Genomic DNA, 19,712 nt, shown 5'->3' on the forward strand with positions numbered 1-19,712 from the left:
TGCAGGCAGCAGCGAGCTCGTTGTGTTCAAATGCTGCAGGGTAAAGCGCAGCAGAAGCACCGGGGAGTAGAGCGGGGCCAGATACCCCACCTGGCCTCTTTCCCTGGCACAGCACAGGCTGGAGGTGCGTTTCCAGGAACTGGTCAGTGGAGATTTTTGTTTATGCACGATTTGCATTCTTTGCCTGCCTAGCGCTCCAGGAAGGGCAGGGGGACTTTATCTCACGCCCTCAGCAGAGCACTGCGGGGAGTAGTGGTTTCCTCTTCCCTGATGACTGAGCTCCCTGCTGCTCTGGTGTCACCCAGCTCGGGGACCCTGCTCCGCGGAGCCAAGGAACCGAGGGCTTGAAGACGTGCAGCTCTCGGGATGTACTGAGGTGAGACCAACCGCGAGGGTTAGATTGGGGGCAGGTAGAGCCTGTGGCTTCCAACCTCTGTCCTCCAAGGCCACTCCATAGAAAACTGCCCTGAAAATGAGAGAGAGGAGCTTTAACCAGACGAGGGGCAGGGGCTCCACAGAGAGGAAGAGATGAAGGATTCCGCCCCCCCATCCCAGCTGCTCACGGAGGGAGGAAGGAGAAAGGAGGAACTGCATTTTCCTCCCCTCCCCCTTGCTCTGAGCAGCTGGAAAGGCTGATACACAAGTCCCTCAGAGCTGCCTCCAGCTTGAGATAACATGTAAAAGGTTGATACTGCAAGTAAGACGGCGCCCTGCTCTGCCACCCCTGCCACAGCACAGGCCCCCGGGCTCTGATCTGCCACCCCTGCCTGAAACACAGGCCCCGGGCCCTGCTCTGCCACCCCTGCCACAGCACAGGCCCCCGGGCTCCGATCTGCCACCCCTGCCTGAAACACAGGCTCCGGGCCCTGCTCTGCCACCCCTGCCACAGCACAGGCCCCCGGGCTCCGATCTGCCACCCCTGCCTGAAACACAGGCCCCGGGCCCTGCTCTGCCATCCCCGGCCATGGCACAGATCCCCGGACTCCGATCCGCTGCTCCCAGCACAGGGCCCTGGGTCCCGCTCCGCTCTGCCGCCCCCGGCTGCAGCACAGGGCCTCGGGCCCCACTCTTCTCCGCTGCCCCCAGATGCTGCACAGAGCCTCGGGCCCCACTTTGTTCCTCCGCCCCGGCCATGGCATAGGGCCTCGGGGCCCCACTCCACCACCCCTGGCTGTAGGACAGAACAGGGGGCTTTTCTGTGCAGTTTTCAGGCCTCTCCTACCAAAGAAAAAGTCAATAACCCTCTGGCTGTGGCTGTTACATCAGCGTATGATAATGTTTCAGCACAAGGGTGCAATGTTGCAGGCTCCTAAGGGCATGTCCTAACCAGCCTCAGCAGTGCAAACATACATAGGAAATTCAGTGAAGGGGGAAGTATAAACGATTGCTGTGAGCTGACAAGGGGAAGCCTGGGAATCAGTTCTGCTCTCCAGTGCCTGTGCGTGGCTACTGCCTCCCTCTCTCGAGTGTCTGGCTGAAGGCAGGGGCAGCCCTGTGTTTGTATGAACAGGAATGATGGAGCGAAACCAAGCAGTGTAGTCATCAACCTGTTCCGTTAGTGTCCAGTCCAGGCCAGGGTTTAGCCAGACCATCCGCAGTGACAAGGTGCGTGCAAGTTGCTCCCTCTGCTGTTTGCAAGCTAGAAAAAAGGGAGCACAGAATCCATGTGTGGCCAGCCCAGCGAATGAAGAGCCCCATCCCATCAGAGCGGAAATAGGGCATCCTTGTTAACAGTGATGGGGAGGCTCCATTGGAACAGCTCACCAAGGGCCACGGTGGGTTCTCTGTCACTGGCAATTTTAAAATCCAGATTGGATGTGTCTAAAGCTCGACTCTAATTCCAAAGGAATTAATTCAGGGCAGCTCTCTGGCCTGCGGTATACAGGAGTCAGGCTAGGGAGCACAGTGGTCCCTTGTGCCTTGGGATCTCTGTGTCTATGGACACGCTGCCCAAGTCCTGTTACTGCTCTGGCCGGAGAGCTGTCACTCATTTCAGGCACCAAATTCCCTGCCTTTCACACCGCTTTGTGTCTGTCTCTGTTATCGCCACTCATTACTGGCACCAGAAATAGACTTCATGCCATGAAGGTAACAGCTGGTCATTTATACAAAGGGAGGGGGGAGGCGGAGGGGCATCCTCACAGCATTTTCAGGCTCCTGCATGTATGCTCCTTCGGAGTCTCGAGTGGGTCTTTGTCCCACAGCCGGGCGGTGGCACATTGTGAGGCGGGTCGTGAGGGACATAACAGTTTGCAGAACAGTGAGCGAGATCCTCCTCTGGACCAGTGCTGCCAGCCTGACTGCTTGGGCTTTTGGTGCCATAGAAAGCCCTGTCCTATGGCACCACCATTTCCTTTGCTTTCCAAATACGCAAACGAGCCAGGCTGGCAGGGTTTCCTGGTGCCTGTCTGCCAGCAGAATGGGTTTGCTCTCTCATGGCTGGGATACCAAGTCCTTGCAGACAATGTTAGACATCACTTTGAGCCTCAGGGACTTCCACGTAGGGTTCCCCGCCTGACAACAGCACTGGCCCTGCACCTGCACCATTCCTAAGCATCTTCGTGGGCACCTCAGTGGGGTGTTCCGGGGCCTTATCCCCCAGCTCTCCAGACCCCTTTTACAATGGCCCCCATGGTCCCTCTTCTCCCTCAGTCTACCAGTTTTACCTGTAAACCACACAGCACTTGGGAGCACTTATAATAAAACAAAAACAGGTTTATTTCACAACGCACAGTCAGCCCGTGGAACTCATTGCCACAGGATGCTGTGAAGGCAAAAACTGTAACAGGGCTCAAAAAAGGATTAGATCAGTTCATGGAGGATAGGTCAATCAATGGCTATGAGCTAAGATGGCCAGGGGCACAACTGCATGCTCTGGATGTCCCTAGCCTCTAACTGCCAGAAGCTGGGAGTGGGCGACAGGGGACTGATCACTCAATAACTGCCATGTTCTGTTCATTCCCTCGGAAGCACCTGGCTTTGGCCACTATCAGAAGACGGAGCATTTGTCTGGCCCAGTATGGACGTTCTTATGTTCATAACAAAGAATAGAGAGTTCCTAGAAGTGAGAGACAGTCAGGGGAAACAATTGGTTCCAGCTCAAAATAAAATCATAAAATGCAAACTTGGCTCTACACTGATCAGTAGTTACCGTTGCTACCTAATGAAGTCAGCTTTCCTCGCAAAGTCCAGTCCATGGCACAGCTGGCTGGTTTCACAAGCATCAGGATCCCATTATTCATGAAAGGCCCACCCGCTCCTGGAGGGATTTCCTCAGTGAATGGATCCAGAATGCCTTTCCCTACGCTCTGTTACACTGAAACAATCTTTTGTCTTTATTCATGGCCAGAGCACTCTCCTGCCTGCTGTATGAATCCTGATGAGTTATGAGTTTTCTGTAGGTACCTTTACATGTTACTCTTTATGGATAAATATCCTATAAGACATGTTTGGTGTAGTGAGTTTGTCAGGTCTGAGAAAAGAGTTGTTTGCAAAGAACAGGGGACCTTTGCCAAGGAATCCCTGTGTCATGCCTCCCCCTGGACATTGACACATTACGGATAGCCACTGGCTATTCCGCAGGCATCGTTCTGGGCTCGCTTTTCTGGACAGGACAATTACTACTATGTTTTCCTTCCCCTTGATGTTCACAATCTCCATCTCATTTTCCTGCAGCACTATGCTCCAGCACCACGGCCTAGAGTTGGTACCTTTGGTCCTGTGCAACCACGCCAATGGAGAGGGAGCTGTTAACACCCTACATTTCTGTTGAACAGGTAACATTTTCACTGTTTGCCTATCCACACAATCACACAGCACTCTACCTCTAGGACGGATTAATTGTGTTCAGTGGTGGTCAATATTTTACTTAAGAATGCAGTGAGGTTGCTCTCCCCTGCTCGTATCAGAACTGTCCCCACATCTGTTCACAGCTCAAACACTATTCAAATCAGGACTGGCCAGAACTGACTCTTTGGACAGGACCTTTTTGACAGGTCTCAGACCAAACCACTGTGGTTAGTTTATTCTTTTTACAGAGATCGGTGATAACTGATACGATATCACTAGAGCCTTCTACAAATCCGTGATCCTAGTTTGGGGTATAGGCCAGTTAATAACAGATTCTGCTTTTAGGGGATCAGGATGAATTTGCATCCCAATGACCAAAATAAGGGACTTTAGCTGCTCCTATTTTGTATTTTGACATCTAAGCCAGTAAACCTGCGACTTCGAGTCTTTCCCCCACAGTGCCCACGTGATTTTTGTGTCTTGCCAAGTGCTGATAAGAACGATGATATCATCTACATACGTGCGTGAGGTCCTGTAGGCCACAGAACATCTGGTTAATTTGCCAGTATCTCCTGGTAAGGTCCAAAAGCTCAGGAATTTTGCACGGCCTAATACGTCTAGTGTGTCCTCAGAGTCTGTGAGTCCTTGGCATAGGGTAAGGCGCAGGTACTGTGACAACATTAAGTTTTCTGTAGTCAATGCAGAATCTGATAGATCCATCCTTTGGGGGGCCCCATGACAACTGGGGATGCCCAGGGGCAGCTAGGCTCTATAAGTGCATGAAAACACCTGCTGCTCATGTTCCAACACAGCCATGATTTCCAACCTTTCCCTTGGGATTAACCCTTCACCTATATCACCGTTCTCCCCGTAGCTCTCCACCACCAAATCTATGAGAGAGGCCGGGCTGCCGTCCTCCTCTTTACAATGTATCATACTCCTACAGCCTCACAGGTGTGATAAGCTTTTAGTCTCTGGACACAGTCTACGGGGCAACCTCACTGAGGGGCTTCTGCATGTTATAAGTAACCTCATTAACCTGCCCCACAGCCTCCAAAGGGCCTTCCCAAGAATTCTGCATCTTGTGCTGCTTTACTGGGAATAACATCAGGACCAAGCCTCCCACATCAAATGCTCGTTCACAGGTGTTTCTGTTGTACCACTCTTCTTGTGAAGCCTGGATTTTGCTGTGCTACAGCCATCATGGATTTTAAAGCCTCTCTGAGCTTGGTTGCATATTCAGCTAGGGGCTCCCCCATCTGGTTCAGAGCCCTCCTCCTAGGAGTCCCTAACAAGATCTAGGGGGCCTCTGCCCTGTCTTCCATAAAGGTCAAACCGGGCAAACTCTGTGAGCTCTTGGGGTACTTCCCTGTAAGCAAATAATAGCTAAGGCAACAACTCATCCCAATCTCCAGCTGTTCTGTCCATGTACATTCTTAGCATTGGATTTAAGAGTCCTAGGGAACCTTTCCACTAGACTGTTTGTTGGGGGGGTGGTAAGGGGCAGACTAATTGTTTTACCCCACACTTCTTCCTCAGTTGACTAAATATTAGAGGTATAAAATTTGACCCTCTATCTGATAGGATTTCTTTTGCAAAACCCACTCTGCTGAATATAGCGACCAGTGCGTCTCCAATTGTCTCAGCTTCTACATTTGACAGCGCAACTGCCTCTGGATTTCTGGTTGCAAAAATCAACCACTGCTAATTTTCCCATTTTTGGATGGCCTGGAAAATGGCCCTAGGATATCCTGGCAAGCCTGTGGAATGCTTCTTTAATCACAGGTAAAGGCTGGAATGGAACCTTGTGGAGACAGTTGGGTTCCTTCTGCTTCTGATGTAAGTCACATGCCCTCCAATACTCCTTTGCCTCATCAAGAATATGAGGCTAATAAATGTTTTTCTTAAGTCTTTCAAAAGTTCTTTCCCTCCCCAGATGGGCCATCGTGGCTAACCTCAGTAGCCCTGCACGATACCTTTTGAGCACCAAAAGCTGTCTTCAGGGTGCTCCCAGACCCCTATTCTTGCCCACCCGGGCTTCCCTGTATAGCCTGCCCTCCTGCATAAGGATCTTACCCCTGCTTTCCTATTGGGCATCTCTGCCAATAGCCTCCCTTTGCCTCCTAGAGAAGGGCCAGCATCTCACTCTGTGGCAAACATTGCTGGGCTTGTGCTCAGACCCAGAGCTCTCACACAAAGAAGCTAATTTCTCAGCCCCCTCCTCTGAAGACATGGGTGTTACTGCCTGCTGCTAAGGAAGCAGTGGTCGCCCTGCCCTCTACAGGGTCCATGGCTGGGGACTCAGGAGTTACATTTCTTCTTCCTGTGAGTTATAACATTAACAGCTTTACACAGAGACAAGAGATCAGTTCCATTTTATATCTGTTGGAACGCTATCCAGTATACCAGCAGTTAAATACCTTTTAAACCTTCCCACGCCAACTCTACTTGAACTCAGGGAACAGTGGTTTCAGATTTTCCCAATGCAAAGAATTTTACATTGTCCCTGGAGAGCATCACAATTTCCATAACCGCATATTTTCTGACCAGTGAAATCTGGGCACCAGTATCCCTCCAACCTTAAGAACATAAGAACAGCCATACTGGGTCAGATCAAAGGTCCATCAAGCCCAGTATCCTGTCCTCTGACAATGGCCAATGGCAGGCACCCCAAAGGGAATGAACAGACAGGTTATCATCAAGTGATCCATCCCCTGTCACCCAATACCAGCTTCTGGCAAACAGAGGCTAGGGACACCATTCCTGCCCATCCTGGCTAATAGCCATTGATGGACCTATCTTCCATGAATCTATCTAGCTCCCTTTTCAACCCTGTTATAGTATTGGCCTTCACAACACCCTCTGGCAAGGAGTTCCAGAGGTTGACAGTGCGTTGCGTGAAAAAAAAATTATGACTCTGGTGGGACTTGAACCCACAGCCTTTGAATGGCTTCATCTGTCATTGATCTAGAAGTCCAATGTGCTATCCATTGCACCACAGAGCCTACATTGCAGCCTAGAGCTTGGCACACTTTGCCATTCACCTTAGCATCTTTGATTGTCATAAACAGATACTTAAGGGTTAAGGTCTCTTTTACCTGTAAAGGGTTAACAAGCTCAGTAACCTGACGGACACCTGACCAGAGGACCAATCAAGGGACAAGATAATTTCAAATCTCTGTGGAGGGAAGTTTTTATCTGTGTTCTTTGTTTGGGGGTTGTTCTCTCGTTGGATCTAAGAGGGGCCAGACGTAATTCCAGGCTCTCCAGGTTTCCTGAAGTATTCTCTTCTATTCAGTATAGTGAGTATTAGAAAGGCGGATTAGTCTTCTAATTAATTTCTGTATTTGCAAATGTGTGTTTGCTGAAACCCTATTTTATTTTATTTTTTGGTTGTATTTGTCCTGATGCTAGCTCCCTAGTTTCATAAGTTATACCCTGTAAACATTTCCATCCTGATTTACAGAGATATTTTTACTTTTCTTTCTTTAATTAAAAGATCTTTTCTTTTAGAACCTGATTGATTTCTTCCCTTGTTTGGAATCTCAGGGGAAGGGAGGGGGAAGGTGAGTCCCTCTTTGTTTTGATTCAAGGGGTTTGAATCAAGGTGATCTCTCCCGACGGCTAAGGGAGGGGGAGGTGGGGGAATGGGCTATTTCCCTTTGTGTTAAGATCCAAGAAGCTTGGATCTGTGTTCCCCAGGGAAGGTTTTGGAGGAACAGGGAGTGTGCTAGACACTGGAATTTCTAGCTGGTGGCAGCGTAACCGGATCTAAACTAGGATTTAAGTTTAGAGGAGTCCATGCAGGTCCCCATCTTGTGGACGCTAAAGTTCAAAGTGGGGAATAAACCTATGACATGATAAACTCTTTATCAATCTCCAACAGGCCAGGCTGTACATCATTCACTAGGGTCCCTTCAGGCACCTCCATGTCAGTCTTCCACAGAATCATAGAAATGTCAGGCTGGAAGGGACCTTGACAGGTCATCTAGTCTATTCCCTGCACTAAGGCAGGACTGGGCATTATCTAGACCATCCTTGACAGGTGTTTGTTTAACCTCTTCTTAGGCACCTCCAAGGATGGAGATTCCACAATCTCCCTAGGCAATTTGTTCCAGTGCTTAACTACCCTGACAGTTGAGAAGTTTTTCCTAATGTCTAACTTAAATCTCCATTCCTGCAATTTAAGACCATTTGTTCTTGTTCTCTCCTCAGTGGTCAATGAGAACAATTTGTCACCCTCCTCTTTATAACAAACTTTTACATTCTTGAAGACTATTATCATGTCCCTCCCTCAGTCTTCTCTTCTCCAAATAAATAAACCTAATAAACTCAAATAAATAAACCCATTTTTTTCAGTCTTTCCTAGACCTTTAATAATTTTTGTTGCTCTCCTTTAGACTTTCTCCAATTTGTCCACATCTTTCCTGAAGTATCGTGCCCAGAACTGGACACAGTCCTCCAACTGAGGCCTTATCAGTGCTGAGTAGAGTGGAAGAATTATTTCTTGTGTCTTATTTACAACACTCCTGCTAATACAACCCAGACTGATGTTCACTTTTTCAACAACAGTATTACATTGTTGACTCACTTTAGGATTGTGATCATAACCCCCACATCCATTTCTGCAGTATTCCTTCTGACCTGAAGGAACTGACCTGAAGAAGAGTTTTGTGGTTTGAATCATAGAATCAAGGCATATTAGGGTTGGAAGAGACCTCAGGAGACTATCTAGTCCAATCCCCTGCTCAAAGCAGGACCAACACCAACCAAATCATCCCAGCCAGGGCTTTGTCAAGCCAGGCCTTAAAAACCTCTAAAGATGGACCTCTCTTGGTAACCCATTCCAGTGCTTCACCACCCTCCTAGTGAAATAGTGTTTCCTAATATCCAACCTAGATCTCCCCCACTGCAACTTGAGACCACTGCTTATTGTTCTGTCATCTACCACCACTGAGAACAGCTGAGTTTCATCCTCTTTGGAACCCCACTTCAAGTAGTTGAAGACTGCTATCAAATCCCCCCTCACTCTTCTCTTCTGCAGACTAAATAACCCCAGTTCCCTCAGCCTCTCCTCATAAGTCATGTGCCCCAGCCCCCTAATCATTTTCGTTGCCCTCCGCTGAACTCTTTCCAATTTGTCCACATCCTTCTTGTAGTGTGGGGCCCAAAACTGGACACAGTACTCCAGATGAGGCCTAACCAGTGCCAAATAGAGGGGAATGATCATGTCCCTTGATCTGCTGGCAATGCTCCTACTAATGCAGCCCAATATGCCGCTAGCCTTCTTGGCAACAAGGGCACACTGCTGACTCATATCCAGCTTCTCATCCACTGTAATCTCCAGGTCCTTTTCTGCAGAACTGCTGCTTATGTAAATTAAGCTGTAATGGGATAAAAGGGAAGGTCCTTTCATGGATTGAGAACTGGTTAAAAGACAGGGAACAAAGGGTAGGAATAAATGGTAAATTCTCAGAATGAAGAGGGGTAACTAGTGGTGTTCCCCAAGGGTCAGTCCTAGGACCAATCCTATTCAATTTATTCATAAATGATCTGGAGAAAGGGGTAAACAGTGAGGTGGCAAAGTTTGCAGATGATACTAAACTGCTCAAGATAGTTAAGACCAAAGCAGATTGTGAAGAACTTCAAAAAGATCTCACAAAACTAAGTGATTGGGCAACAAAATGGCAAATGAAATTTAATGTGGATAAATGTAAAGTAATGCACATTGGAAAAAATAACCCCAACTATACATACAATATGATGGGGGCTAATTTAGCTACAACGAGTAAGGAAAAAGATCTTGGAATCATCGTGGATAGTTCTCTGAAGATGTCCACGCAGTGTGCAGAGGCGGTCAAAAAAGCAAACAGGATGTTAGGAATCATTAAAAAGGGGATAGAGAATAACACTGAGAATATATTATTGCCCTTATATAAATCCCTGGTACGCCCACATCTCGAATACTGTGTATAGAGGTGGTCGCCTCACCTCAAAAAAGATATTCTAGCACTAGAAAAGGTTCAGAAAAGGGCAACTAAAATGATTAGGGGTTTGGAGAGGGTCCCATACGAGGAAAGATTAAAGAGACTAGGACTCTTCATCTTGGAAAAGGGGAGACTAAGGGGGGATATGATAGAGGTATATAAAATTATGCGTGATGTTGAGAAAGTGGATAAGGAAAAGTTATTTACTTATTCCCATAATACAAGAACTAGGGGTCACCAAATTAAATTAATAGGCAGTAGGTTTAAAACAAATAAAAGGAAGTTCTTCTTCACGCAGCGCACAATCAACTTGTGGAACTCCTTACCTGAGGAGGTTGTGAAGGCTAGGACTATAACAATGTTTAAAAGGGAACTGGATAAATTCATGGTGGCTAAGACCATAAATGGCTATTAGCCAGAATGGGTAAAAATGGTGTCCCTAGCCTCTGTTCGTCAGAGGATGGAGATGGATGGCAGGAGAGAGATCACTTGATCATTGCCTGTTAGGTTCACTCCCTCTGGGGCACCTGGCATTGGCCACTGTCGGTAGACAGATACTGGGCTAGGTGGACCTTTGGTCTGACCCGGTACGGTCATTCTTATGTTCTTATGTTCTTAGCCAGTCGGTCCCCAGCCTGTAGTGGTGCATGGGATTCTTCCGTCCTAAGTACAGGACTCTGCACTTGTCCTTGTTGAACCTCACCAGATTTCTTTTGGCCCAATCCTCCAATTTGTCTAGGTCACTCTGGATCCTATCCGTACCTGCCAGCATATCTACCCCTCCCCCATTTTAGTGTAATCTGCGAATTTGCTGAGGATGCAATTAATCCCATCATCCAGATCATTAATAAAGATGACTGTTCTTGATAACCTTCCTCTCCTCCAAGTGCTTCAGAATGGATTCCTTGAAGACCTGCTCCATGATTTTGCCAGGAACTGAAGTGAGGTCTGTAGTTCCCCGGGTTCTTTTCCTTCCCTTTTCAAAAAGTGGGGACTATATTTGCCTTTTTCCAATCGTCCGGGACCACCCCCGATCACCACGAATTTTCAAAGATAATCACATCAGCCAGCTCTCTCAACACCCTTGGATGCATTAGATCTGGAAAGAAAGCTTGTCTCTCTTATCAATAGAAGCTGGTCTAATAAATGATATTACCTCACCCACCTTGTTTCACTAGTACTCCTTCCTAGGCAGTCATTTCCCATTTTGTATTTATGCCATTGATTATTCCTTCCTAAGAGTAGTACTTTGCATTTGTACTTATTGAATTTCATCCTGTTTATTTCAGACCATTTCTCCAGTTTAAGATTGTTTTGAATTCTAATCCTGTCCTCCAATACTCTTGTGACCCCTCCTAGGGTGGTATTATCTGCAAAATTTATAAGTGTACTCTCTATGACATTAGCAAAATCATTATTATGAAGATATCAAATAGAATCAGACAAAGGGCAGATGCCTGTGGGACCCCACTCGCTATACCCTTCCAGCTTGATTGCAAACCATTGATAACTATTCTCTGATTAAGCTTTTCAAACCAGTTCTGCATCCACTTTATAGTAGGTTTGTGTAGACTATATGTCTTTAGTTTATTTATGAGAAGGTCATGTGAGACAGTACCAAAAGCCTTACTAAAGTCAAGATATACCACATCTACTGCTTCCCCCCATCCACAAGGCTAGTTACTCTGTCGAAGAAGATATTGGATTGGTTTGACTTGATTGGTTCTTGACAAATCCATGTTGGCTGTTTCTTGTCACCTTATTTTCTTCTAGGTGTTTGCAAGTTGATTGCTAGATTATTTGCTCCATTATCTTTCTGGAGACTGAAATTAAGATGACTGGTTTCTAATTCCCTGGGTTGTCCTTATTCCCCTTTTTATAGATAGGGACTGTATTTGCCCTTTTTCAGTCCTCTGGGATCTCTCCCATCCTCCATGTATTCTCAAAGGTCACTAATGGCTCAGAGATTTCTTCAGCTAGTTCCTTAAGTATTCTAGGATGTATTTAATCAGGCCCAGCCTATTTGAAAATATCCAACTTATCTAAGTAATTCTTAACTTGTTCTTTTCCTATTTTAGTCTCAGATCCTACCTCATTTACACCGATGTTCACTATGTTAGTCATCCAATCACTGCTAACTTTTGGGGGAAAACGGAAACAAAAAAGGCAAATAACATTTTGGCCATTGCTGCATTTTCTGTTATTGTCTTTCCCTCCTCATTGAGTAATGGGGCCTACCCCATCTTCCTCTTGATTCTAAGGTGTTTGTAAAATGTTTTCCTGTTGCCCTTTAGTCCCTAGCTAGTTTAATCTCGTTTTGTGCCTTGGTCATTCTAATTTTGTCCCTACATGCTTGTGTTGTTTTTTATATTCATCCTTCATAATTTGACCTAGTTCCCACTTTTTGTATGACTTTTTTTGAGTTCAGATTGTTGAAGATCTCCTGGTTAAGCCAGAGTGGGCTCTTACCAAACTTCCTAGGCATCAGGATAGTTTGCTCCTGTGCACTTAATAATGTCTCTTAAAAAAACTGCCAACTCTCCTGATCTCTTTTTTTCCCTTAGACCTGCTTTCTATGGGATTCTACCTACCAATTCTCTGAGTCTTCTAATGTCTGCCTTCTTGACGTTCGTTGTCTTTACTCTGCTGTTTTTCCTCCTACCGTTCCTTAGACTCATGAGCTCCATCATTTGATGACCACTTTCACCCAAGCAGCCTTCCACTTTAAAATTCTCAGCTAGTTTTTCCCTGTTTGTCAAATCAAATCTAGATACCTGGGAAGCTATTAGAGCAGTGTATAAAACATTCAGTTTGCAAACACCCGGAGGATGAAGGGGTGATCACTAGCAGCCAGCATGGATTTACCAAGAACAAATCATTCTAAACCAGCTGGATTTCCTTTTTTCACAGGGTAACTGGATTGGTGCACAGGGGGAATGCGGTGGACAAGGCTCTTGACACAGACCCACATGACGTTCTGATAGGTAAGCTGGAGAAATGCGGGCTCGGCAGAACTACCCTTAAGTAGATACATTGGTTAAATAACCCCAAACAAAGAGTAACTATTAATGGAATGATGTTGGATTGGAGGGAGGTCTCAAGTGGGGTTCCACAGGGATCTGTTCTGGGTCTGGTGCTATTTAACATCTTTACTGATGACCTGGATGTAGTACTATAGAGCGTACTGATCAGATTGGCAGATGACTCAAAGCTAGGGGGGTTGCCAACACGTTGGAGGATAGAGCTACAATTCAGAGGGAACTTGCTAAACTGGAGAACTGGGCTATAGACAACAAAATGAAATTCAACAAAGACAAATGTAAGGTGCTGCACTTAGGGAAGAAAAACCAAATGCACAAATACAGAATGGGGGAGAACTGGCTTGGCAGCAGCACTGCTGAGAAGGCTCTGGGAGCTGTGGTGGATCACAACCTCAACATGAGTCAGCAACGCGATGCTGTTGCAAAAAAAGCAAATGCAATTTTAGGTTGCTTTAACAGAGGCATAGCTTCGGGAGATGATAGTATCTCTCTATTTGTCACTGGTTAGGATTTTGGTTACCAATGTATAGAAAGGCTGTAGAGAAACTGGAAAGGATCCAGAGGCGAGCAACAAAGATGATCAGAGGGATGGAACACAAGCCATATGAGCAAAGGCTGAAGGAGCTGGGTATGTTTAGTTTCAAAAAGAGGAGATTAAAGGGGGACATGAGAGCAGTCTTCAAATACTTGAAAACCTACCATGAAAAAGATGGAGAAAAGTTATTCTTTTTGTGCCACAGAGGGCAGGACTACAGCATAGCAAATTTAGATTAAATTTCAGGAAAAGCTTCGTAACTGTAAGAACAGTAGGACAGTAGAACAGATGCCGAGGGAGGTTGTGGAAGCTCCTTCACTGGAGGTTTTCAAAAGGAGACTGGAGCCATCTGCCTTGGATGGTTTATTCACAACAAATCCTGTATCTTGGCGGGGGTTGGACTAGATGACCCTTGTGGTCGTTTCTAACCGTATGGTTCTATGATTCTAGAACAGCCTCTCCCCTAGTCGCTTTCTCCACCTTCTGTAATAAAAAAGTGATCTCCGGTGCATTCCAAGAACTTGTTGGATGATCTGTGCCCTGCCATATTATTTTTCCAACAGATGTCTGGGTAACTCGTGTCCCCCATCACTACTGAGTCCTGTTTCTTGGATGATTTTATTAGTTTAAAAAAAGCCTCATCTGCCTCTTCTTCCTAGTTAGGTGGTTTATAGTAGATCTACCTTGACATCACTCTTGGTTTTTTTACCCCTTTTATCCTTACCCAGACTTTCAACAGGTCCATCTCCACTTCTATCTCAGCCTCAATGCAAGCGTAAACACCTTTGATATACAAGGCAACAACTGCCACTTCCCTTTCCCCGCCCTGCTGGTCTTCCTGAACAAGCTGTAGCCTTCTACACCAATATTCCAGTCGTGTGAATTATCCCACCAAATCTGTGATGCCAATTGTGTCATAACTGCCATTATTTACTAGTATTTCTAGTTCCTCCTGTTTATTCCCCTTTCTTCTTGCATTAATATACAGACGTCTAGGATGTTTATTAGATTTCCCCCCTGTATTCCTTTGTCTCTGCGGTGATTGCCCATGTTCCGCCCAGATGCCAACCCTTCACCTAGTTCTTGGTTTTGGATTTATCTGTGGGCTTTTGTCTCCTGCCCCATTGAACTTAGTTTAAAGCCTGCCTCACTAGGTTAGCCTGCCTGTGTCCGAAGATACTCTTCCCTTTCCTTGAGGGGTGGACCCCGTCTCCACTCCGCAGTCCTTCTTCTCGGAACAACAGCCCATGGTCAAGGAAGTGAAAGCCCTCCTGGTGACACCATCTGCACAGCTGTGCATTCACTTCCAGGGTGTCGGTCTCTACCTGGGCCCCTACCCTTGACCGGAAGGATGGATGAGAACATCACCTGCACCCCCAGCTCCTTCCCTCTTACACCCAGAGCCCGGTAGTCACATGATCTGCTCATAGTCATACCTCGCAGTATCATTTAGTGCCCATGTCGATGGGCAGCATGGGTTTGTGGTCAGAGGGCCTGATGATCCTCGGCAATCCTTCCGTAATGTCTGTGATATGGGCCCTGGGCAGGCAGCACACCTCCTGGGATGCCAGGTCAGGCCGGCAGATGAATGCTTCCATCCCCCTTAGAAGGGAGTCACCGACCACCACCACCTTGGTTTCCTCTTGGGTGGTGGTGGCCATGATCCTCCCAGCCTTGGGGATACATGGCTTTTTCTCCTCCGCTCAGCCCTCACTGCCAGGGGGGCACTCCAGTTTTTATCTCTGGATGGTGGGTTGGGAGCAGGGGTGGAACACTCCCTGCTGCTAGAAGTAACCAGCAGCTAGCTTCCTCTCTGTGAAGGAGCCATTTCCTCCTGCCCTGGTAGTGCTACTGCAGTCCTCTCCAGCGGAATAGCTTCCTTGGAGGTCTCCATATGCATGCTTTCAATGAACACCTCGTGTGCACGGATGCTCCTCAGCCTGGCCACCTCCTCCTGTAGCTCTCCCACCTGCTTCCGGGGAGACTCTACCAGCAGGCCCTTCTCACACTGGATGGTCTCCCCAGTCTAGCTCTTTATGATGGGGAAATGCAGGCCGCAGGCTCTGCAAATCTACCCCAGGACCTTGGCCGGGGTGTCCCAATCGGGTTCTGTCTGGACACAGGTGCAGTGGAAGGAGCCAGGAGCAGTGCTGGCACTGGCGATACGGCCTTTCCGAACCAGGCTGATTTTAATCTTTCTTCCTTCTACAGCCTCTCAGACTCCCTGTTTGCTGCCCCCTGTTTGCTAGCCCCTCTTGTCGCTTAGCATCTGACTTCTATGCTCTTGTCTCCTAGGTCAGCCCCGGCCCCTCGTTAACAACCGGGGAAGGGTGATCCCCAGGGTGATCAAAGGGCAGGAGACTCGAGCCTTGCTAGGGCCCACTCAGCTAGCGGCTAGTGGACGGTCACTCTTCATGGTTAAATGTCCTGTAAGACGTGTGTTTGGTGTGCTGAATTTGTCAAGTCTGAGGTGAGAGTTGTTCCCAAAGAACAGGGCAGGGATGCCCAGAGGGGGCGAGTGGGGCAATTTGCCCCGGGCCCCGCAGGGGCCCCCACAAGAATATAATATTCTATAGTTTTGCACCTTTTTTTATGAAAGGGGCCCCCAAAATTGCATTGCCCCAGGCCCCCTGAATCCTCTGGGTGGCCCTGGAACAGGGGACCCTTTGCCAAAATGCCTCTGTGTTACACCCTCCTATTCATCTGTGGTACATGAGAGTCTAGTCTCCTTTGCCTGCCATACCTTCGTCTCATTTTGGTTGTTGGGTTTAATGTGTGGGTGCTTGTTGGTCTGTGTTTTACAGGAAGGCAGATTAGATTATCTCGTGCTCCCTTCTGGCCTTAAATGAGTATTTTTATGAGACTTCTATGAGTATTATCAGCCCGTGTTTAGGAAGGGGAAATGGAGACACAGGTAGATTATTTCCAAAATTAACGGCCACTGCCAAATATCCTGGGTTAAATTACTAGCCCAGTGCTACAGGTGATTGTTCATTGCCTGAGGCCCAGCCTTTCTCCTCCGGCAGGCTCCCTTTCCCATTCACTGCACAGAAATTCCATCGTGTGCAAGTATTTGGTAGGCAAATCCATCTGTATGACTCGGTGCTTTGCAGAGGTGGATATGCAGCAGGAGCCGCATTGTACAGAAGCCGTAGACAAGGCTGGAAATTTGATCTAGCCTTTCTGAGCAGCAGCGGGGCTAAGCATTGGTCTCGTTGTAGGAGGATTTCACTCTTAGGCCCACTTCTGCCTGCTGTGACCTTTTGGAGCCTCTCTGGCAGGGCCGGCTCCAGGCACCAGCCCAGCAAGCGGCTGCTTGGGGCGGCCAACGGTGAGGGGCGGCACGTCTGGGCCTTCGGCGGCAATTCGGCGGCGGGTCCCTCACTCCCTCTTGGACCCGCCGCCGAATTGCCGCCGAAGACTGAAGCGGCGGCGGCAGAGCTGCAGATCGTAATCGCAGCTTTCTTTTTGCTGCTTGGGGTGGCAAAAACCCTGGAGCCGGCCCTGCTCTCTGGTATGTCTACACTGCAATTAAATACCCAGGGCTGGCCCAGGCCAGCTGAGTTGGGTTTGTGGGGCTCAGGCTGAGGGGCTGTTTAACTGCAGGCGCAGGCTGGAGCCAGGCTCTAGGACCCTGCAAGCTGGCAGGGTCCCAGAACTCAGGCAACGTCTACACAGCAGGTAAGCAGCCCCGCAGACCAAGCTCCGCAAGCCTGAGTCAGCTGGCATGGGCCAGCCAGGGGTGTCGAATTGCAGTGTGGACAGACCCTATCAGGCCTCAAGCAACCACTTTTCCAGCTGATTTGATTGTTTTGTATATTGTAGAGAGGATGCAAATCTGGTTTTAGCAGAAACTCAGCTGCACAACCTTAACTCAGCAAAACCTGTGCGATTTGGAGCTGGAATCACCTCCAGCTAGTTCCACAGCAGGGTTTAAACAAGGGGCCTTCAGGTGCTCATCATAGCCCTCTCGCCCACAAGCTTCACCCACTTTGCCAGTGGGATACAGCATTGCTAGACATCTGTGGGATTTGGGGAATCAGGGTTCCGGGGTTCTGGCTCTGGCTCTAAGATCAGTGGTTCGGTTGCAGACAGTCTAAGTGAGCACATAGACTGGGCCTATTAGTGGCAAAACAGATGAGAGTTGGGTCTTCTCTGTTGGCTGTCTGGGCTCTATTCCCAGCTCTGCCAGGAAAGGGACTGTGCAAGTCTCCCAGTTATCTTTCCTGCAAGCTGGGGGAATGATAGCTGCTACCTCCAGGCCAGGGTGCACAATATGGGTTGTGAACTGCAGAGAAATACTAACAATGGTCGGTGACAGATGTTAGTCCAGAGCTCTTGGATCACAGCCCAGTGCACCTTCATCCGGTCTGAAGGGGATTTTGCTGGGGAGTGCTCCCTGGCTCACAGTGCCCGGGTCCCAGAGTTTGGGGGAGATAAGGCCCTGCACCCCCGGCTTCCTGAGATTCACCATGACCCTCAGCCAGCCAGAAGGTTTATTTAGACGACAGGAACACAGTCCGAGACAGGTCTTGCAGATACATATAACAGGACCCCCTCACTCAGGTCCATCTTGGGGGGCCAGGGGAGGCTAGGAGATCTGTCTGGCCTCCCCTCCATTTTCCTAGTCAGCTCCAAACTGAAACTCTCCAGCCCCTCCTCTCTGGCCTTTGTCTCTTTCCCAGGCCAGGAGGTCACCTGATCTCTTTGTTCTCCAACAAAGGGGCCCAGGTGATTAGTTGCCAGGAGACAGAGTGTCAGCCATTCTCTGTGCAGACCGTATCACAGGGGCTTCCTTGGGCTCTGCAACAATCACACACCCTGATCCCCCCCACCTAGATACCTAAGAACTGTATAGGGGAAACTGAGGCACCCACACAGTATTCAGAGAAAACATTAAGAACATTCCCACTTCGTCACAGCCAGTCATCTATGAATAGTTACCTACCCCAGAGCTGCACCACTCCATATTTCAAAAATATGGTCTGCTAACTTTTTACTATTTCAACTGTTAGACCTTGGTTTGGTACCATGTGCTACCTCTCACAGAGGGCATTCCAGGAATATAAGTCTCCAGAAATATAACTCCTTCCTGCCCTCTGTTTTTTCCCTATCTAAAAGTAATTGATGACTTTAAAGTCTTTGACAACAACTCACTTTTGGGATGCTATATCTTGGGCACCCCTTAACTAGATGGCCTTGAATTCCACTTCTCCTCCCCCCACAAAAAAAAAGTCTACCCTAGTCCGTGACCTGGCCTATCAAATTTCAAACCAACCTAATATCTATGTGGATTTCAGAGAAGATGCAAAATAGAGCAGTAAACAAAACTTCAGCTGCAGCCGCCATTGGTGTAGTATTTTCTCCCTGCCCATGGGGATTGGTCCTGCTTTGAGCAGGGGGTTGGACTAGATACCTTCTGAGGTCCCTTCCAACCCTGAAAGTCTATGATTCTATGTATTCCAGAACAGAAATAACAATAAAACACCTCTCACATTCTCACTTTCTCTTCCAACCTAGCTCATCGGAGCTTGATTGTCTGTGGCAGGGAGGTTGGGGTTATATACTTATATTTGTATGTGTGAGTGTGTTGTTGATCTTTGTGTGTGTGTGAGTGAATGGGCATGTGGTGGACCTAGGGGTGTGTGCGAGTGCACAGGTGTTTTGAGTCTGTGGGTGGGAGTGGGGTTTGTTGTTGTGGTGTGTGTGCGTGCGGCTGTGGACGTGGACGTGTGCGTGTGGAGAGGCAAAGCCGAGCTGAAGAGCTGAGTGTTTCAGTTAGTTCTGAGCATTGTGGGGCCCGTGGTCTCGTCTCTCTGGCAGGATCAGAATGCAGGTCCTGTTCTCCCTGGGAAAGTTCTGTTTCCTGCACTCACCAACTTATCTCTGCAGCGGATCCCAGCCCAGAGGAAGGGGGCAGGGCTGCTCAGTGGTTACTGTGGAAGGGGATGGGGGTGCTCCAGGGAGTTTCACTGCTGGAGGCCCCTTGGATAAGGAGCTGTCAGATTTTTCTGACCTGCAATGGGCCCTCAGGACTGAGAGGTGAACAGGCCACTCAGCAGGTTCCAGCATCTTCCTCTGCCATTTCCCAGGCCAAGCTCAGCCACAGGCGGCTGTTAAATACCTTCCACCCTGAGCACTCCTGGGAGGATGGACATGACTCAGTTGATTTGACTAGGTGAGGGGAGAGGGGACTGACTCTCCCATGTGGCACATACCTCTGCCCTTGTTTCACAGCACGGTCTGATTTGCATGGCATCTGCTCCACAGCTCTGGCCTGAAGTGAGAACCAGCGACTCTGGCTGGACAAAACTCAGCTGACTCTGAGGCAGAACAACTAGGGGCAGGGGAGGCACTGCC

The 19,712-nt window shown here is 48.1% G+C and overlaps 1 protein-coding gene and 1 non-coding gene across 4 annotated transcripts in view; one reads left to right on the forward strand and one right to left on the reverse strand.

The window, feature by feature from the left end:
* The first annotated feature begins 241 nt into the window (after positions 1-241).
* TOR4A (torsin family 4 member A) overlaps positions 242-19,712 on the forward strand; it is a 43,965-nt gene continuing 24,494 nt past the window's right edge. For 2 of the 3 annotated variants that reach the window (XM_044993152.1, XR_006574257.1), the window contains exons 1-3: positions 242-376; positions 3,676-3,776; positions 12,687-12,760. The gene's annotated coding sequence lies outside the window, so the exon portion shown is untranslated. The remainder of the gene's footprint in view (positions 377-3,675; positions 3,777-12,686; positions 12,761-19,712) is intronic. The other variant, XM_044993153.1, reaches the window with a different exon arrangement.
* On the reverse strand, positions 6,702-6,794 carry TRNAR-UCU. The gene is made up of 2 exons: positions 6,758-6,794; positions 6,702-6,737 (listed from the first exon to the last, which is right to left on the reverse strand). It is a non-coding gene; the product is annotated as a tRNA-Arg (tRNA).

This window comes from Mauremys mutica, chromosome 18, assembly GCF_020497125.1.
Source record: "Mauremys mutica isolate MM-2020 ecotype Southern chromosome 18, ASM2049712v1, whole genome shotgun sequence".
Taxonomy (NCBI): domain Eukaryota; kingdom Metazoa; phylum Chordata; order Testudines; family Geoemydidae; genus Mauremys; species Mauremys mutica.